The sequence below is a fragment of the Globicephala melas genome, chromosome 9 (assembly GCF_963455315.2).
Source record: "Globicephala melas chromosome 9, mGloMel1.2, whole genome shotgun sequence".
Taxonomy (NCBI): Eukaryota; Metazoa; Chordata; class Mammalia; order Artiodactyla; family Delphinidae; genus Globicephala; species Globicephala melas.
The window spans coordinates 51,720,101-51,737,577 of record NC_083322.1 but is presented as its reverse complement, the minus strand read 5'-3'; the positions used below and the strand labels follow the sequence as shown (position 1 = coordinate 51,737,577).

The 17,477-nt window shown below is 37.2% G+C and overlaps 1 long non-coding RNA gene across 1 annotated transcript in view; it reads right to left on the bottom strand.

The window, feature by feature from the left end:
- Nucleotides 1-17,410, bottom strand: part of LOC115853731 (uncharacterized) — a 119,264-nt gene extending 101,854 nt beyond the window's left edge. The window contains exon 1 of the long non-coding RNA XR_004039699.2: nucleotides 17,389-17,410. This is a non-coding gene — a long non-coding RNA (uncharacterized lncRNA). The remainder of the gene's footprint in view (nucleotides 1-17,388) is intronic.
- Nucleotides 17,411-17,477: the final 67 nt, after the last annotated feature.

The window sequence follows — 17,477 nt, the reverse complement described above, 5'->3', positions numbered from 1 at the left end:
TTTTTCCCCTTTCTTGCCCTCTGCTGGATTGATGGACTATTTCCTCTCATTCCACTTTTTCCTTCTCCTACTTTGAAAATGATAGTCTATTGGTGTCCTTATTATAGTCAGTATCCTAGAGTTTGCAAAATGTGTATTTAACTTTTAAAAAGTTTAAAGATAATCAACGTCTTTACTCTCCTTCTAAATAACACAAAGACCAATAATGTTTTTATGCCAGCTGCCACTCCCTTCTCCTTATAAGGTCTTGTTGCTTGATTTATTCATGCTGCTTAGTTATGTACTGTCTCTCACCTCCACGCCCACTCTGCTCTGTGCTGAGACTACAAACTGTATTTCCCAGACCTTCTTGCCCACTGACTTCCTATAGTGTTATTAGGAGGGACACAAAAGGGAGGTGAAAGGTAAGAGGAGAGGAGAAAAGCATTCCTTCCAATTTTCCAGCTCTAGTCAGCATTGCCCATCAATAACTTTGTTGGTTCAGCTCTCAGCCTTTTTCAGAACTCCCAATACCAGCCTAGGCAGTCTCCCTCAGAGCAGCTAGCAGCCTCCAGGGGCATCCCTCTGAGAAGCCCAAACTGCAGCTGACTACTAAGAGTGGAAATGCCACGCGGATTCTAAAATAAATATAATGTTACAGTGACACCTCGTGGATACTGGCAGGAGAACACTGACCTAAGCATCACTGAAATGTAATATGAGATATACTGTACAAACACCAAAGATATTAGGTATTTGGGAACTTTAAAAAAAAAAAAAGGTGTCTTAGTTAATCTAGAAAAAATGAATAACAAACAAACATAAGACAACAGAGAATATAAATCGGTGAAATCACTTTTACATTCCTTGTGCTAGAGCACTAGATCATTCCTTTTTTTTAAATTCAATTTAACTGCGCTATTCCATAATATGAATGTACTGCGACTTCTTTATCCATTCTCTTGCTATTTAATTTGTTTTCAGCTAGTATTTTTCTGTTACAAAAAAGATTTTGTTAAACATCATTGTTGTCTCCTTGTGTACATGTGGGAGAGTTTCTTCAAACTATGTACCTATAAGATGAATTTCTGGAACTTAGAATTCTGCAATTTCTAGTAAAGTTGAAAATGTGAATATTCTAAGTTCTAGATCATTCCTTAAGACTAGCTTTCTCCACTTCACTTTACTGTCATTTTAAATTTCCCAAGTTTAAAGACCACATTTTTTTTTCAAATAACATTGATCCTCACCTTTTCTCAGAATTAAAGTGTTTTTCCTATTCATGATCTATGTTTTCTAGTTATACTCTGTGGATTTATACAATTTTTATTAAAATCTTCAACTTGTCAATCAGAAAAACTGAACTTCTGTAAACTGTTTTGTGTGAGATGATGAAATTATCACTGATATAATCACAGTACATCCATAAATTTTCTAAATTTTCCCTTTTTAGAATAAAATTCTGGCCCACCAGAGCAACAGTCGGCTCTACCCACCACCAGTCCCTCCCATCAGGAAACTTGCACAAGCCTCTTAGATAGCCTCATCCACCAGAGGGCAGACAGCAGAAGCAGGAAGAACTACAATCCTGCAGCCTGTGGAACAAAAACCACATTCACAGAAAGATAGACAAGATGAAAAGGCAGAGGGTTATGTACCAGATGAAGGAACAAGAAAAAAACCCAGAAAAACAACTAAACGAAGTGGAGATAGGCAACCTTCCAGTAAAAGAATTCAGAATAATGATAGTGAAGATGATCCAGGACCTCGGAAAAAAAATGGAGGCAAAGATCAGGAAGATGCAAGAAATGTTTAACAAAGACCTAGAAGAATTAAAGAACAAACAAACAAAGATGAACAATACAATAACTGAAAGTAAAACTACACTACAAGGAATCAATAGCAGAATAACTGAGGTAGAAGAACAGATAAGTGACCTGGAAGACAGAATGGTGGAATTCACTGCTGTGGTACAGAATAAGGAAAAAGAATGAAAAGAAATGAAGACAGCCTAAGACACCTCTGGGACAACATTAAATGCAACAACTTTCACATTATAGGGGTCCCAGAAGGAGAAGAGAGAGAGAAAGGACCAGAGAAAATATTTGAAGAGATTACTTCCCTAAGTCGAAAACTTCCCTAACATGGGAAAGGATGTTTATTCATGCTGCTTAGTTATGTACTGTCTCTCACCTCCAAGCCCAATCTGCTCTGTGCTGAGACTACACACTGTATTTCCCAGACCTTCTTGCCCACTGACTTCCTATAGTGTTATTAGTAGGGACACAAAAGGGAGGTGAAAGATAAGAGGAGAGGAGAAAAGCATTCCTTCCAAATTTCCAGCTCTAGTCAGCATTGCCCATCAACAACTTTGTTGGTTCAGCTCTCAGCCTTTTTCAGAACTCCACCCAAGTCCAGCAAGTGCAGCAAGTCCCATACAGCATAAATCCAAGGAGAAACATGCCAAGACACATAGTAATCAAATTGGCAAAAATTAAAGACAAAGAAAAATTATTGAAAGCAGCAAGGGAAAAACAACAAATAAAATACAAGGGAACTCCCATAAGGTTAACAGCTGATTTCTCAGCAGAAACTCTACAAACCAGAAGGGAGTGGCATGATATACTGAAAGTGATGAAAGGGAAGAACCTACAGCCAAGATTACTCTACCTGGCAAGGATCTCATTCACATTCAATGGAGATATCAAAAGCTTTACAGACAAGCAAAAGCTAAGAGAATTCAGCACCACCAAACCAGCTCTACAAAACATGCTAAAGGAACTTCTCTAAGTGGGAAACACAAGAGAAGCAAAGGACCTACAAAAACAAACCCAAAACAATTCAGAAAATGGTCATAGGAACATACTTATCTTAAACATGAATGGTCATAGGAACATACTTACCTTAAACATGAATGGATTAAATGCTCAAACCAAAAGACACAGGCTTGCTGAATGGATACAAAAACAAGACCCATATATGTGCTGTCTACAAGAGACCCACTTCAGACCTAGGGACACATACAGACTGAAAGTGAGGGGATGGAAAAAGATACTCCATGCAAATGGAAATCAAAAGAAAGCTGGAGTAGCAATACTCGTATCAGATAAAATAGATTTTAAAATAAAGAATGTTACGAGAGACAAGGAAGGACACTACATAATGATCAAGGGATCAATCCAAGAAGAAGATATAACAATTATAAATATATATGCACCCTGGGGCTTCCCTGGTGGCGCAGTGGTTGAGAGTCCGCCTGCCGGTGCGGGAGACGTGGGTTTGTGCCCCGGTCTGGGAAGATCTCACATGCCGCGGAGCAACTAGGCCCATGAGCCATGGCCGCTGAGCCTGCGCGTCCAGAACCTGTGCTCCGCAATGGAAGAGGCCACAACAGTGAGAGGCCCACGTACCGCAAAAAAAAAAAAAAAAAAAAAAAAAAAAATATATATACATGCACCCAACATAGGAGAACCTCAATACATAAGGCAACTAATAACAGCTATAAAAGAAGAAATCAACAGTAACACAATAATAGTGGGGAACTTTAACACCTCACTTACACCAAGGGACATACCATCCAAAATGAAAATAAATAACGAAACAGAAGCTTTAAATGACACAACAGACCAGATAGAATTAATTGATATTTACAGGACATTCCATCAAAAAACAGCAGATTACACTTTTTTCTCAAGTGCGCATGGAACATTGTAGTGGAATAACTGAGGACATGGAAAGGAGACGTGACCCATGAGCCCCCCCTCGGCAAACCGGGGGCTGGCGAATAAGCCAGGACTGCAGGCAGTCCTGGATACTTTGGGCACTGATCCATGAAATGACCTCAGTATAATCAGAACACAAGGAAACGTCCTTGTGCTACTTTAGTATAATCAGAATGATGGGAACACAAGGAGATGTCCTTGTGTTGCTTCTGAGCTCAAGGACGAAGCAAGGCATGTCTTCAAGAAAGCCCACTGTTGCTTGTCTAATCAATAAAAGCATATGTTGCTGCTTTGGCATTTCTGAAATGTTAAAATTTTAAGTCTTAAGATGTAAACATAGATAATGCTTAAATAAAAGCTACCACAGCAGGACAGACGGCACTGTTTTGCCTGAGCAAGCGGCAGCCCTCTACTGCTGTTTCGGCAAAATTCACCTCGTGTGATGAGCTTACTTTCGGCCCTGTCATAAGAAAACTACAACATTGATAAATCACAACGTGGGTCACAAATCAAGCCTCAGTAAATGTAAGAAAATTGAAATCATATCAAGCATCTTTTCTGACCACAACGCTATGAGATTAGAAATCAATTACAGGGAAAAAAACATAAAAAACACAAACACATGGAGGCTAAACAATACATTACTAATTAACCAAGAGATCACTGAAGAAATCAAGGAGGAAATCAGAAAATACCTAGAGACAAATGACAATGAAAACACGATGATCCAAAACCTATGGGATGCAGCAAAAGCAGTTCAAATAGAGAAGTTGATAGCTATACAAGCCTACCCCAAGAAACAAGAAAAATCTCAAATAAACAATCTAACCTTACACCTAAAGGAACTAGAGAAAGAACAAACAAAACCCAAAGTTAGCAGAAGGAAAGAAATCATAAAGATCAGAGCAGAAATAAATGAATAAGAAATGAAGGAAACAATAGCAAAGATCAATAAAACTAAAAGCTGGTTCTTTGAGAAGATAAATAAAATTGATAAACCATAAGCCAGACTCATCAAGAAAAAGAGGGAGAGGACTCAAATCAATAAAATTAGAAATGAAAAAGAAGTAACAACACACACTGCAGAAATACAAAGCTTCCTAAGAGACTACTACAAGCAACTCTTTGCCAATAAAATGGAAAACCTGGAAGAAATGGACAAATTCTTAGAAAAGTATAACCTTCCAAGACTGAACCAGGAAGAAAAAGAAAATATGAAAAGACCAATCACAGGTAATGACATTGAAACTGTGATTAAAAATCTTCCAACAAACAAAAGTCCAGGACCACATGGCTTCACAGGTGAATTATATCAAACAGTTAGAGAAGAGCTAACACCCATCCTTCTCAAACTATTCCAAAAAATTGCAGAGGAAGGAACACTCCCAAACTCATTCTATGAGGCCAACATCACCCTGATACCAAAAGCAGACAAAGATACTACAAAGAAAGAAAATTACAGACCAATATCAATGATGAATATAGATGCAAAAGTCCTCAACAAAATACTAGCAAACAGAATCCAACTACACATTAAAAGGATCATACACCACGATCAACTGAGATTTATCCCAGGGATACAAGGATTCTTCAATATACACAAATCAGTCAATGTGATACACCATATTAACAAATTGAAGAAGAAAAACCATATGATCATCTCAATAGATGCAGAAAAAGCTTTTGAAAACATTCAACACCCATTTATGATAAAAACTCTCCAGAAAGTAGGCATTAAGGGAACCTACCTCAACATCATAAAGGCCATATACGACAAACCCACAGGAAACATCATTCTCAATGGTGAAAAACTGAAAGCATTTCCTCTAAGATAAGGAACAAGACAAGGACGTTCCCTCTCACCACAATTATTCACCATAGTTTTAGAAGTCCTAGCCATGGCAATCAGAGAACAAAAAGAAATAAAAGGAATAAAATTGGAAAAGAAGAAGTGAAACTGTCACTGTTTGCAGATGACATGACACTATACATACAGAATCCTAAAGATGCCACCAGAAAGCCACTAGAGCTTATCAATGAATTTGGTAAAGTTGCAGGATACAAAATTAATGCACAGAAATTTCTTGCATACCTATACACTAATGATGAAAAATCTGAAAGAGAAATTAAGGAAACACTCCCATTTAACATTGCAACAAAAGGAAGAAAATACCTAGGAATAAAACTACCTAGGGAGACAAAAGACCTGTATGCAGAAAACTATAAGACACTGATGAAAGAAATTAAAGATGATACAACCAGATGGAGGGATATACCATGTTCTTGGAATGGAAGAATCAATATTGTGAAAATGACTATACTACCCAAAACAATCTACAGATTCAATGAAATCCCTATAAAATGACCAATGGCATTTTTTACAGAACTAGAACAAAAAATCTTAAAATTTGTATGGAGATACAAAAGACCCCAAATAGCCAAAGCAGTCTTGAGGGAAAAAAATGGAGCTGGAGGAATCAGACTCTCTGACTTCAGACTATACTACAAAGCTACAGTAATCAAGACAATATGGTACTGGCACAAAAACAGAAACATAGATCAATGGAACAAGATAGAAAGCCCAGAGATAAACCCACGCACCTATGGTCAACTAATCTATGACAAAGGAGGCAGGGATATACAATGGAGAAGACAGTCTCTTCAGTAAGTGGTGCTGGGAAAACTGGACAGCTACATATAAAAGAATGAAATTAGAACACTCCCTAACACCATACACAAAAATAAACTCAAAATGGATTAGAGACCTAAATGTAAGACCAGACACTATAAAACTCTTAGAGGAAAACATAGGAAGAACACTCTTTGACATAAATCACAGCAAGATCTTTTTTGATCCACCTCCTAGAGTAATGGAAATAAAAACAAAAATAAACAAATGGGACCTAATGAAACTTAAAAGTTTTTGCACGGCAAAGGAAACCATAAAAAAGACGAAAAGACAACCCTCAGAATGGGAGAAAATATTTTCAAATGAATCAACGGACAAAGGATTAATCTCCAAAATATATAAACAGCTCATGCAGCTCAATATTAAAAAAATAAACAACCCAATCCAAAAATGGGCAGAAGACCTAAATAGACATTTCTCCAAAGAAGACATACATATGGCCAAGAAGCACATGAAAAGCTGCTCAGCATCACTAATTATTAGAGAGATGCAAATCAAAACTACAATGAGGTATCACCTCACACAAGTTAGAATGGGCATCATCAGAAAATCTACAAACAACAAATGCTGGAGAGGGTGTGGAGAAAAGGGAACCCTGTTGCACTGCTGGTGGGAATGTAAATTGATACAGCCACTATGGAGAACAGTATGGAGGTTCCTTAAAAAACTAAAAATAGAATTACCATATGATCCAGCAATCCCACTACTGGGCATATACCCTGAGAAAACCATAATTCAAAAAGACACATGCACCCCAGTGTTCATTGCAGCACTATTTCCAAGAGCCAGGTCATGGAAGCAACCTAAATGCCCATCGACAGACGAATGGATAAAGCAGATGTGGTACATATATACAATGGAATATTACTCAGCCATAAAAAGTAACGAAATTGGGTCATTTGTTGAGACGTGGATGGTGCTAGAGCTGTCATACAGAGTGAAGTAAGTCAGAAAAAGAAAAACAAATATCGTATATTAACGCGTATATGTGGAACCTAGAAAAATAGTACAGATGAATCGGTTTGCAGGGCAGAAATTGAGACACAGATGTAGAGAACAAACGCATGGACACCAAGGGGGTAAAGCCGCAGGGGGGTGGGGGTGGTGGTGTGATGAATTGGGCGACTGGGATTGACATGTGTACACTGATGTGTATAAAATTGATGACTAATAACAACCTGCTGTATAAAAAAAAATTTTAATTAAATAAATAAATAAAATTCTGGTTTTTAATAACCTTCTATTACTATTTGTGATGTGTGTGCCAACTACCATTTTAACAGAATTAAATCACTTTTTAAATTCTTTATTTATTTTTTTATACAGCAGGCTCTTATTAGTCATCCATTTTATACACATCAGTGTATACATGTCAATCCCAATCTACCAATTCATCACACCACAACCCCCACCTGTCGCTGCTTTCCCTCCTGGGTGTCCATGTTTGTTCTCTACATCTGTGTCTCAATTCATGTTTTAAAATTAAATTAATATGGAAAGAAATTTAGTAGACTAACATATTAGAAAACAAGAGACTTAGTTTGCAGCCCTAAATTCAAGTGTAGCCTTCCTATTTATTAGAGACCAGGGGGAAATTACTTCAGTTTAATTAGCCTGAATATAATCATCTGTAAGATGGGGATTAAAAACATGACTCACAAATCTTAAAATATTGACTAGGAAAATGAACAGAAAATATGTATTATAAAGTATTATACAGATACAAGGAGTCGAAAAACATGTATGTATTATGTTTAGTATCTTTACTCATGAGTCTACTTATTTTTGAATTTTGTCTGAAAGAAATTTAAAGTAGCCCATTGCATGCATCTGGCAAACAATGATTACTGAGGGTCTAGTTTTTGCAAGATACTTTGAGAAGATGAATAATTTCCAGTGATCGCCTTTGAAGTTTTATAATTTTTTTGAGGATTCACATACACTTAATAAGCTGAATTACAAAAAAAGAGATTTAACTAATCCTTAGGTGTCATCACGGAAGAAGAGTTCACCTGAGTTTGGGGTAGAACATAGATGAGGAGGGACATTTATTGATGAAAAAATGGTGTGAACAAAGGAATACTTTGATTTTCCCTGTCTCAGTATTTACTGTTAATAAACATTATTATTAACGTTTGGCTCCTAACTATATGATCCTTTAGCATACTGTTTTTGTTCTTAACTATAACTTTTGGCTCCTATTTAATTGAGGATGCATGTTCAATTAGACTTGGTCAATGATTTTTTCTTCTCTTTTTCTTCTAGTCTTGCATTGTTTTTATCATATTGCCTTTCTTTAAAAATGAACTGCATAGCATCTCATTTTTTTCCATGTTTTGCAATAGTTTGTATAAAGTGTGAATAATCTGTTATTTGAAGATTTAGTGAAACATGTCATTTGAGGATGGCAGAATTTTGCAATATCATTAATTTTTCTTTTGTGATAATTCCTCTATTCAAATTTTCTACCTCTTCTTCAGTCTATTTTGCCCAAATGTATTTCTTAAAAATTATCTGGATTTCTAGTTTTTCAAATTTATTGTTAGCATAGCTGCAATAATGCTGTACAATAAACCACTCCAAACTTAGTGATATAGGCAACATTTAATCCAGCTCACACACCTGTAAGACAGTTGGACACTGGCTGATCTCTGGGCTCGGCTGGGCTTGGCTCCATATCTGAGGGTATGTCTCATAACCTTCTTGGACCAACTGGCTACCCAAGATGTTGTTCCCATGGTGATGGCAAAAGTACAAGTTGGATAAGTGGAAATAGGTGATGCCTCTTAAGGCCCAGATTCAGGACTGGAACACTGTCAGTTCTTGCTCATCAACCTAAGTAAGTCACATGGTCCAGCCCTGTATCAAGAATGGAGGTGGATATACTCTACTTTACCAGGAGGAACTGCAAATTTACGTGACAAAGCTTACTGGTTTAAGAAGGGGTAAAGAATTAAGAACAATTATACAATCCACCATAAATTGTGTTAAAATGTATATTCCTCTTTTTTGCAGGGGGGGCTCCCATCGCTCTCTCCTCTTTGGTAAATCACACCCAAGAGTTTTCTACAATATTAGATTCCTTAAATAACTGACTTCTGATTTTATTAATGAATTCAAATTAATTTTTTGGTTTGTTTTATCTTTGTGGTCTATTGCATGGTCAATTTTCAAAGATATTCTATGTTGAAAAGAATGTGCATTCCTGTTTGCTGAGTGTACAGTAGTCTGTGTATTAGATTCTGCTTGTTGATGACGTCAGTCTAGCCTTCTCTATTCTTATTTTCTGCCTAATTGATCTTTTACTGTCTGTGAGAGATGTGTAAAAACTGCCAGCAGGCTGTACTAGTCCATTCCTCCTTGTAGCTCTGTTTTGTTTCATGAAATCTGAGACTGTACTGTTCCTGCATAAAAGTTAATGACTATTAGGCATTCTTGGTAATCTGGGGTGTTTTTTTCCAATGTGAAATAGCATTCTTTAGACCTTTTATCTTGGGAGGTAAGTGAGAACATAAGCTGGTTTTTACTCAGAGGCACTAACTAGTGCTCTTGGGTATCCGTACTGAAAGCTGTGCAGAGTATGGAGGCCTAAGAGATGCCAAACATGGCCTAGAGAATCAAGTGGAAGAAACCTTTCAAACCACATAGAAAAAAGAAAAAAAAAAAAAAAGGAGAGAGAGACACACACAAATTCATGAAGGAAAATATTAGAGAATTAGAGCGTAAATCCATGTAATATGCAAACAAACATTCCAGAAACAAAAGAAGGAACAGGTTATAATTAAAGAAATAATAGAAGAATTTTTCCCAGGGCTGAAGGAAGACCTCGACAAGATCCAGGAAGGACTGATTTAACACATATATACACTATGGAGAACAGTATGGAGGTTCCTTAAAAAACTAAAAATAGAGCTACCATATGATCCAGCAATCACACTCCTGGGCATATATACGGAAAAGACAAAAAACTCTAATTCTAAAAGATACATGCACCCCAATGTTCACAGCAGCACTATTTAAAATAGCCCAGACATGGAAGCAACCTAAATGTCCATTGACAGATAAATGGATAAAGAAGATGTGATATATACATATAGATATATAGATATAGATATAAAATGGAATATTACTGTTATAAGAAAGAATGAAAAATAATGCCATTTGCAGCAACATGGATGGACCTAGAGATTATCATACTAAATGAAGTAAGCCAGACAAAGAATGACAAATAGCATATGATATCACTTATATGTGGAATGTAAAAAAATGATACAAATGAACTTATTTACAAAACAGAAAGAGACTCATAGACATAGAAAACAAATTAATGGTTACCAAAGGGTAAGGGTGGGATAGGGATAAATTAGGAATTTGGGATTAACAGTTACACACTACTATATATAAAATAGATAAACAACAAGGACCTACTGTAGAGCACAGGAAATTATATTCAATATCTTTTAATAACCTATAACAAAAGAATTTGAAAAAGAATATATAAATATCAATACCTATGTATGTGTGTATATATATATAGCTGAATCACTTTGCTGTACACCTGAAACACTGTAAATCAACTACACTTCAATAAAAAATAAATAAAAATAAAGTATATACACACACACACACATATGTATGTATATACACACTTCATGGTACATTCTACAAATTCCTAAACTCCAAGGAATAAGGAAAAATCTTATAAGCATTCAGAAAGGAGAAACGAGTTGCCTATTGATAAGATTGGCAATGAACATCTCATCTGCAATGTTAGAAGACAGATCGGCATCCAAAGACCGGTGAGAGAAAAGTCCTGGAGCCCAACTATCCCATGTCACACATATCAATAGATTTGTGGCCATGCAAGGATTCAGAAAATATATCTGATTTAAGGAAAGACTCAAGGAAAGATTCCCAACAATAAATGAATGTGAATAGAATAGTTAAAATACGGGCCTATGAAGAAGAGAGGAAGAGAGTAGTAAGCAATGTACTTTGCAATGTAACTGAACTTAAATTTAAATGACTAATGATAAACTGGGGATACAAAAAAATAAGTAAAAATAGGGAGCATTGCAATATAAAATTAAAATTATAATAAATTTATTAAATAAATACAGTTCAATAAAATTAAAATTTTAGTCTCTCATTTCACACGCTCAATAGCCACATGTGATTATTGAGTATGGTATTGTATGACACAGATACAGAATATTTCCAGCACGGCAAAAAGTTCTATTGAACAGCTGTGGTTCCAATTCATTATTACCCACAATGTGCCAGGAACTGGTTAAACACTTTACATGCGAGCACTAAAACATCAGTGATGTAAGTTTTACTATTCCTTTAAAATACTATAGTTACACAATGAAGCGGGCTTTTACTCTGGGCAGTTAGAGAAAAGGGGTGTCTTTTACTCCCAAGTGAAGATTCTAGTCTTCAAATTCTTTCCTATCCATCTTAAGAAAATAGAAATAATACTTCTTAGTTATATATGTTGTTATAAACAATCATTTCCACATACTTGGAGATCTGAGTTCTCTCTAAGGCAGAGATTTTTAAATCATGAAGTGACACACTCAGATGAGAGTTAAAAGAAAGCTGAGACCTTAATCTGGCAAAGGTTACTGCTCATTTCTTCCTGATATGTTAGACCTGTCAGCAATTCAACTGCAGGAAATGGTGAAAGAATGACAGTTACTTATCTAGACTATTTCTTTCACCACTTCTCTGAGTGAGAATGTTCTGGATGCCACACGCAGTACCTTATGTTAACTTCTCTCCAGGGGCAGAGAGTGTCCACGTTGTCTTTTGTCTTCAAAGTATGAATACAGATGGATAGGGGAAGGTACACCACAAAAAATCAAGACCCTCTCTGAGAGGTATATTCAGATAATGCCACAACTTTCATTGGAAGAGTCAAATATTTACATCAGGCTAGGCCAGCCCTTCAACGGCTTGAGCCATGTACCTTCTCCCAGGCTTGGTTTCTTCATCTGTAAAACAACATGGTTGGGAAGTTGATCACAAAGGCTTCTGTGATTCCAGTGACTTTCCAAAATGACTATGACCCATAGCCTATCTAGAAACCTCCTATAATCAGCCATCAAAAAGAATGAAATAATGCCACTGGCAACAATGTGGATGAACCTAGAGATTATCATACTCAGTACTACTATATGTGAAATAGATAAACAACAAGGTCCTACTGTATAGCACAGGGAACTATATTCAATATCTTGTAATAAACCATAATGGAAAAGAATATATATAACTGAATCACTTTGCTGTACACTGGAAACTAACACCACATTGTAAATCAACTGTACTTCAATTCAAAAAATAATAAATAAATATAAACCTCCCATAGCTCTCTCCCTGACCCACACTGCTGCCAGGACCCTCAATCATTGTGGTACAGCTGCATAACTCTCACAGTCTTTTGCTAGGACTTAGTAAATTGTTAGGACAAATAACACAGTGTTCCAGCTCCCCAGACTGTCCATACCAGTTAGGAATCCCTCTTCTAACTATATAGTTCGGGTGCTCTGTTGCTGAGTTTCTTTAAATGACGTGAGGATTTTAGTGTCCATATCTAGGATTCTGTGATTTGAAGGCATAGGAATAAGATAAGAACGAGTTCATATTTCACTGGGGTTTTTATTTGGTTCAAAATTAAAACAGACACAAAGATTGGATTCTCTCGCTCTGAACTATTTCTTTGATGATTTGTGTTCTTGCCCAAGGCTGATTCTTATAAACTTTGGAGGGTTTTTCTACCCCTAAGATTCTTCTCTGGCAGCCCCTCTTCTGCCCAAATTCCTCAGGAAGCGGCACAATGATGGGGAAAATGTAAGCTTGGTTTAGCATCTTTGTAGTTTGTTTACATTTTAAACACCCATGCTTTAGAGTTGGATAAACCCGTTGGGCTCAAGACCTGGTCTGTAACCTTGGGGAAGTTACCCATACCTCAATTTCCTCATCTATAAAATGTGGATAATTGCATCTCTTTTCCAAGGTGATGTTCTTGAAGTGCAACCATAGGGAAGTACCTAGGCCAACACTTGGCACAAACCAAGAACTTAGTAAAGCTGCTCTTTTCTCTCACTCTCCACTTTCACCCCTTCCATGGGAATGAATATCAAACCCATAAAAGTAAATTGTCTGTATTCACCTCTATTCTTGTAGAGTTCTTATTGAATCTTTATTTTTTCCTGATTTTTTTTTTTAGGCTTGGCAATACTCAGCCATAAATAAAGAACCCACGTTACATGAATAACATTTAAAAGCTAGCTTTGCATCCAGCTTTGTCATGGTGCACGCCCCTGGCTGCCACTACAAAGGGCAAGACTGAGACCAATGAGTCAGAGTTTCAGAGTTTTCCTTTTGACCATCTTACTGGAAGCCACTCTATACATAGGATCCTACCCCAGGGAGGTCAGCATTTCTCAGGGTAACTCAGCCACCAGTACCTATAAGCTTTATCTTGAAACCAATAATCATTTGCTAACATGCTATTCTCCCAGAGTCATAAACCAGAATCCTGGAGGGGTTTGCAACAGTGTTTGCGGTTTGCAACAATGGTTGGCAAACTACTACACAAGGGACCAATCTGGCCCACTTCCTGCTTTTATACACCTGGGACCTAAATGATACATACTTCTTTTAATAATTGAAAAAATAAAATAAAGAGTAATATTTCATGACATATGAAAATTATATGAAATGCAAATTCTGGTGTCCATAAATAAAGTTGTACTGGAACAAAGCCACAGCCATTCATTTGTGTATTGTCTATGGATGCTTGCATGGTACAGGGGCAGAACTGAGTAGTTGCCACAGAGACTGTACGTCCCACAAAACCTAATTTATTTACTATCTGGCCCTTTACAAAGTTTGCTGCCCCCTGATACGGGGCACAGACTCCAGGAGCCAGACAGCCCGGTAGCATAATTCAGCTCTGGGCAAGTTCTCTCACCTCCTCTGTACTCTCAACTGGATAAAGAGGATGATAACAGCATCCAACTCATGGGGTTTTATGAGGATTAAGCAAATATATAAAGCGCTTAGAAGAGGGTCTGGCACATATTAAGTACTATATATGCGTCTATTACTATTAGTTGCCACAATTTCTTGCATAGACTAAAGCAGCAGCAGCTTACCAATTTGTTAGCAATAATTGTGAGAATTTCATTTGTAGCACTCCATTAAATTCAATTCTTTAGCAGCGGGGCAGTAGGAAGGTGTTAAAGACAACTGAAATGACAATGAACATAGATGTTTTTCCACAAAACTAATTCTGCATTCTTACAATTATTTTTTATGCTATATACTTCTTTCAAACTTGAGTCTTGAAGGAACTTACACTCAACTTTGAATTCAGCCCTCACCCCTATTCCTTATAGTTGGAAAACACAGACTTCAAAACCGAGGCTAAGGAACAGAATAGAGAGCCCAGAAATAAATCCATGCATATACAGTCAACTGATCTTGGACAAGAATGCCAAAATTACACAATAGAGAAAGGATGGCCTCTTCGACAAATGGTGCTGGGAAAACTGGATATCCACATGCACAAGAACGAAATTGGACGCCTATCTTACACCATACACAAAATCAACTCAAAGACTTAAATGTAAGTCTTAAATGTAAGACCTAAAACTTCTAGAAGAAAACTTAGGGGGAAAGCTTTGTCACATCGGTCCTGGCAATGATTTCATGGCTATGACACCAAAAGCACAAACAACAAAAACAAAATGAATAAGTAGGACTACATCAGACTAAAAAGCTTCTGCACAGCAAAAGAAACAACAGAATGAAAAGGCAACCCATGGAATGGCAGAAAATATTTGCAAACCGTATATCTGACAAGGAGTTAGTCTCTAAAATACATAAGGAACTCCCGCAACCCAATGGTAAAAAAAACCAAAACTAATAACCCAATTTAAAAATGCGCTAAAAACTTAAATAGACATTTTTACAAAAGAGACATACAAATGAACAGCAGGTATATGGAATAATGTTCAATGTCACTAATTATCAGGGAAATGCAAATCAAAACCACAATGAGATATCACCTCATACCTGTCAGGATCTCTATTATCAAAACAAAAACAATAGACAATAAGCATTGGCAAGTATTTGGAGAAACTGGAACTCCTGCACATTATTGGTGGGAGTTAGAAATGGTGAGGCTGCTATGAAAACAGTATGGAAGTTCCTCAGAAAATGAAAACTACCATATGATCTAGCAACCCCACTTCTGGGTATATATTCAAAATAATTAAAAACAGGATTTCAAAGAGATTTTACACCCATGTTCACTGCAACATTATTCACAGTAACCAAGATGTGGCAGCAACACAAATGTCCATCTATGCATGAATGGATTTTTAAAAATGGAGTATGTACATACAATACATTGTTATCTAGCCTTAAAAAAGAAGGAAATCCTATAATATTTTACATGATTGAACCTCAAGGACAGTATGCTAAGTGAAACAAGTCAATCACAAGAAGACAAATATTGCATGATTCTACTTATATGAGGTATCTAAAGTAGTCAAACTCAGAGAAACAAAGTAGAATCGTGGTTGCCAGGGGCTGAGAGGAGGAAATGGGGAGTTGTTCACTGGCATAGATTTTTAGTCATGTGAGAGGAAACGTTCTGGAGATCTTCTGTACAACACTGCATGCTTTTAACAATACTGCATGGTACACTTAAAAATTCGTTAGGCTGGTAGATCTCATGTTGTGCTCTTACCACAATAAAAAATAGTAGGGAGAAAAAAACCCAAAACTCTACATAGGCCAAAGGACTCATATGTCTAATCTACGTTGATGATGGCTGTGGTATTTGAAAACAGTAATCAACTTCCTGAATCAAACACAAAGCAAGTAATACATAGTTTACTTGATATAAGACAACAAGGACTATTAGAATTTTCTCACAATTCAGGACTTTGGTTTTTAGCATTTGGGTATCCAAAAAGAGAACTTGAGAGGGAAGTTTATACATGTGTAAAACAATGACCCTAGTGAGAACAAAAACCAGGAACTCAGTACGGAGGAACTCGGTCCACCACGGTGAACAAGCACAGTACCTCGCACAGCGGGTGCTCCAATATTTGTTAAATGTTCATGACTCATTCAATTTTTCTGTGCAACCTCCATAGCAAATACTGCGAATCTTGCTCGTTATTGCATTTCTTAAAACGTTAAAATTCAGAAAAACATTCTGCGTGACTGAAATTACATGAAACAAAACCAAACAAAAATCTCACATCTGAATTGCTTCAAACTGTTTAGGTGAAAAAGAAAACTGTGCGAAGTAAAGAAAACCATTTCCTGAATCAACTGAGTGAAGTTCCAAGTTCCAGCTCTCTCACCCTCCTGAATATTTACCAGCACACTCTCAGCTTGCGCTAAACTTTTCTTGCATAAAAAGCAGCTGAGTAATTTTGGAGAATGGGATTGTTTTGCCTAAATCATCCAGATAATTCAAACAACTCAATTTCTAATAACAATCTGGCAGAGGCTGCCCTGCCCAGTAAATGCTCTCTATACTCCCCAGGCCACAGCCTACTCACACCCAGCTTAGCCAGGAGATGACAGTATCCCCTAGAAAGGAAACACGTCCTTATTGTTCAGTGATAAGTGCAACCGTCAGCCAACGCTCCCCCGCCCTCTGTTCCTCGAGTTTATTCCAGTTTCCCGAGGGCGCTTTCAAATTTTGATTTTTCGACGAGGTCTCCTTTCCCCGGAAGCATCTAAGAGCTGCCCTAAAGCCTTCAGCCCCTTCCCCCAATACCGCACTCTGCTTAGAGCCCGTAGGCCTGTCCAGTAAAGTTATTTAAAATAAAAAGCGTAACAGAAGATGTCCAAGCAGGAAGAGAAAAAGAATACCCCGGGAACTGGGTTAGTGTCGGAACGTGCCATTCGTTTCGAAGGGAGGACAGTCCCAGGTGCGAATTGTATCGAAGGTCTGAAGTCACTTACCGGACCTCCGATTCATCAGGGCCTGAGTACATAAAACACCAAAGACCGGGCGGAGCGCAGGAAGGGGCGAGGGGCCGGAAATGGAGCCA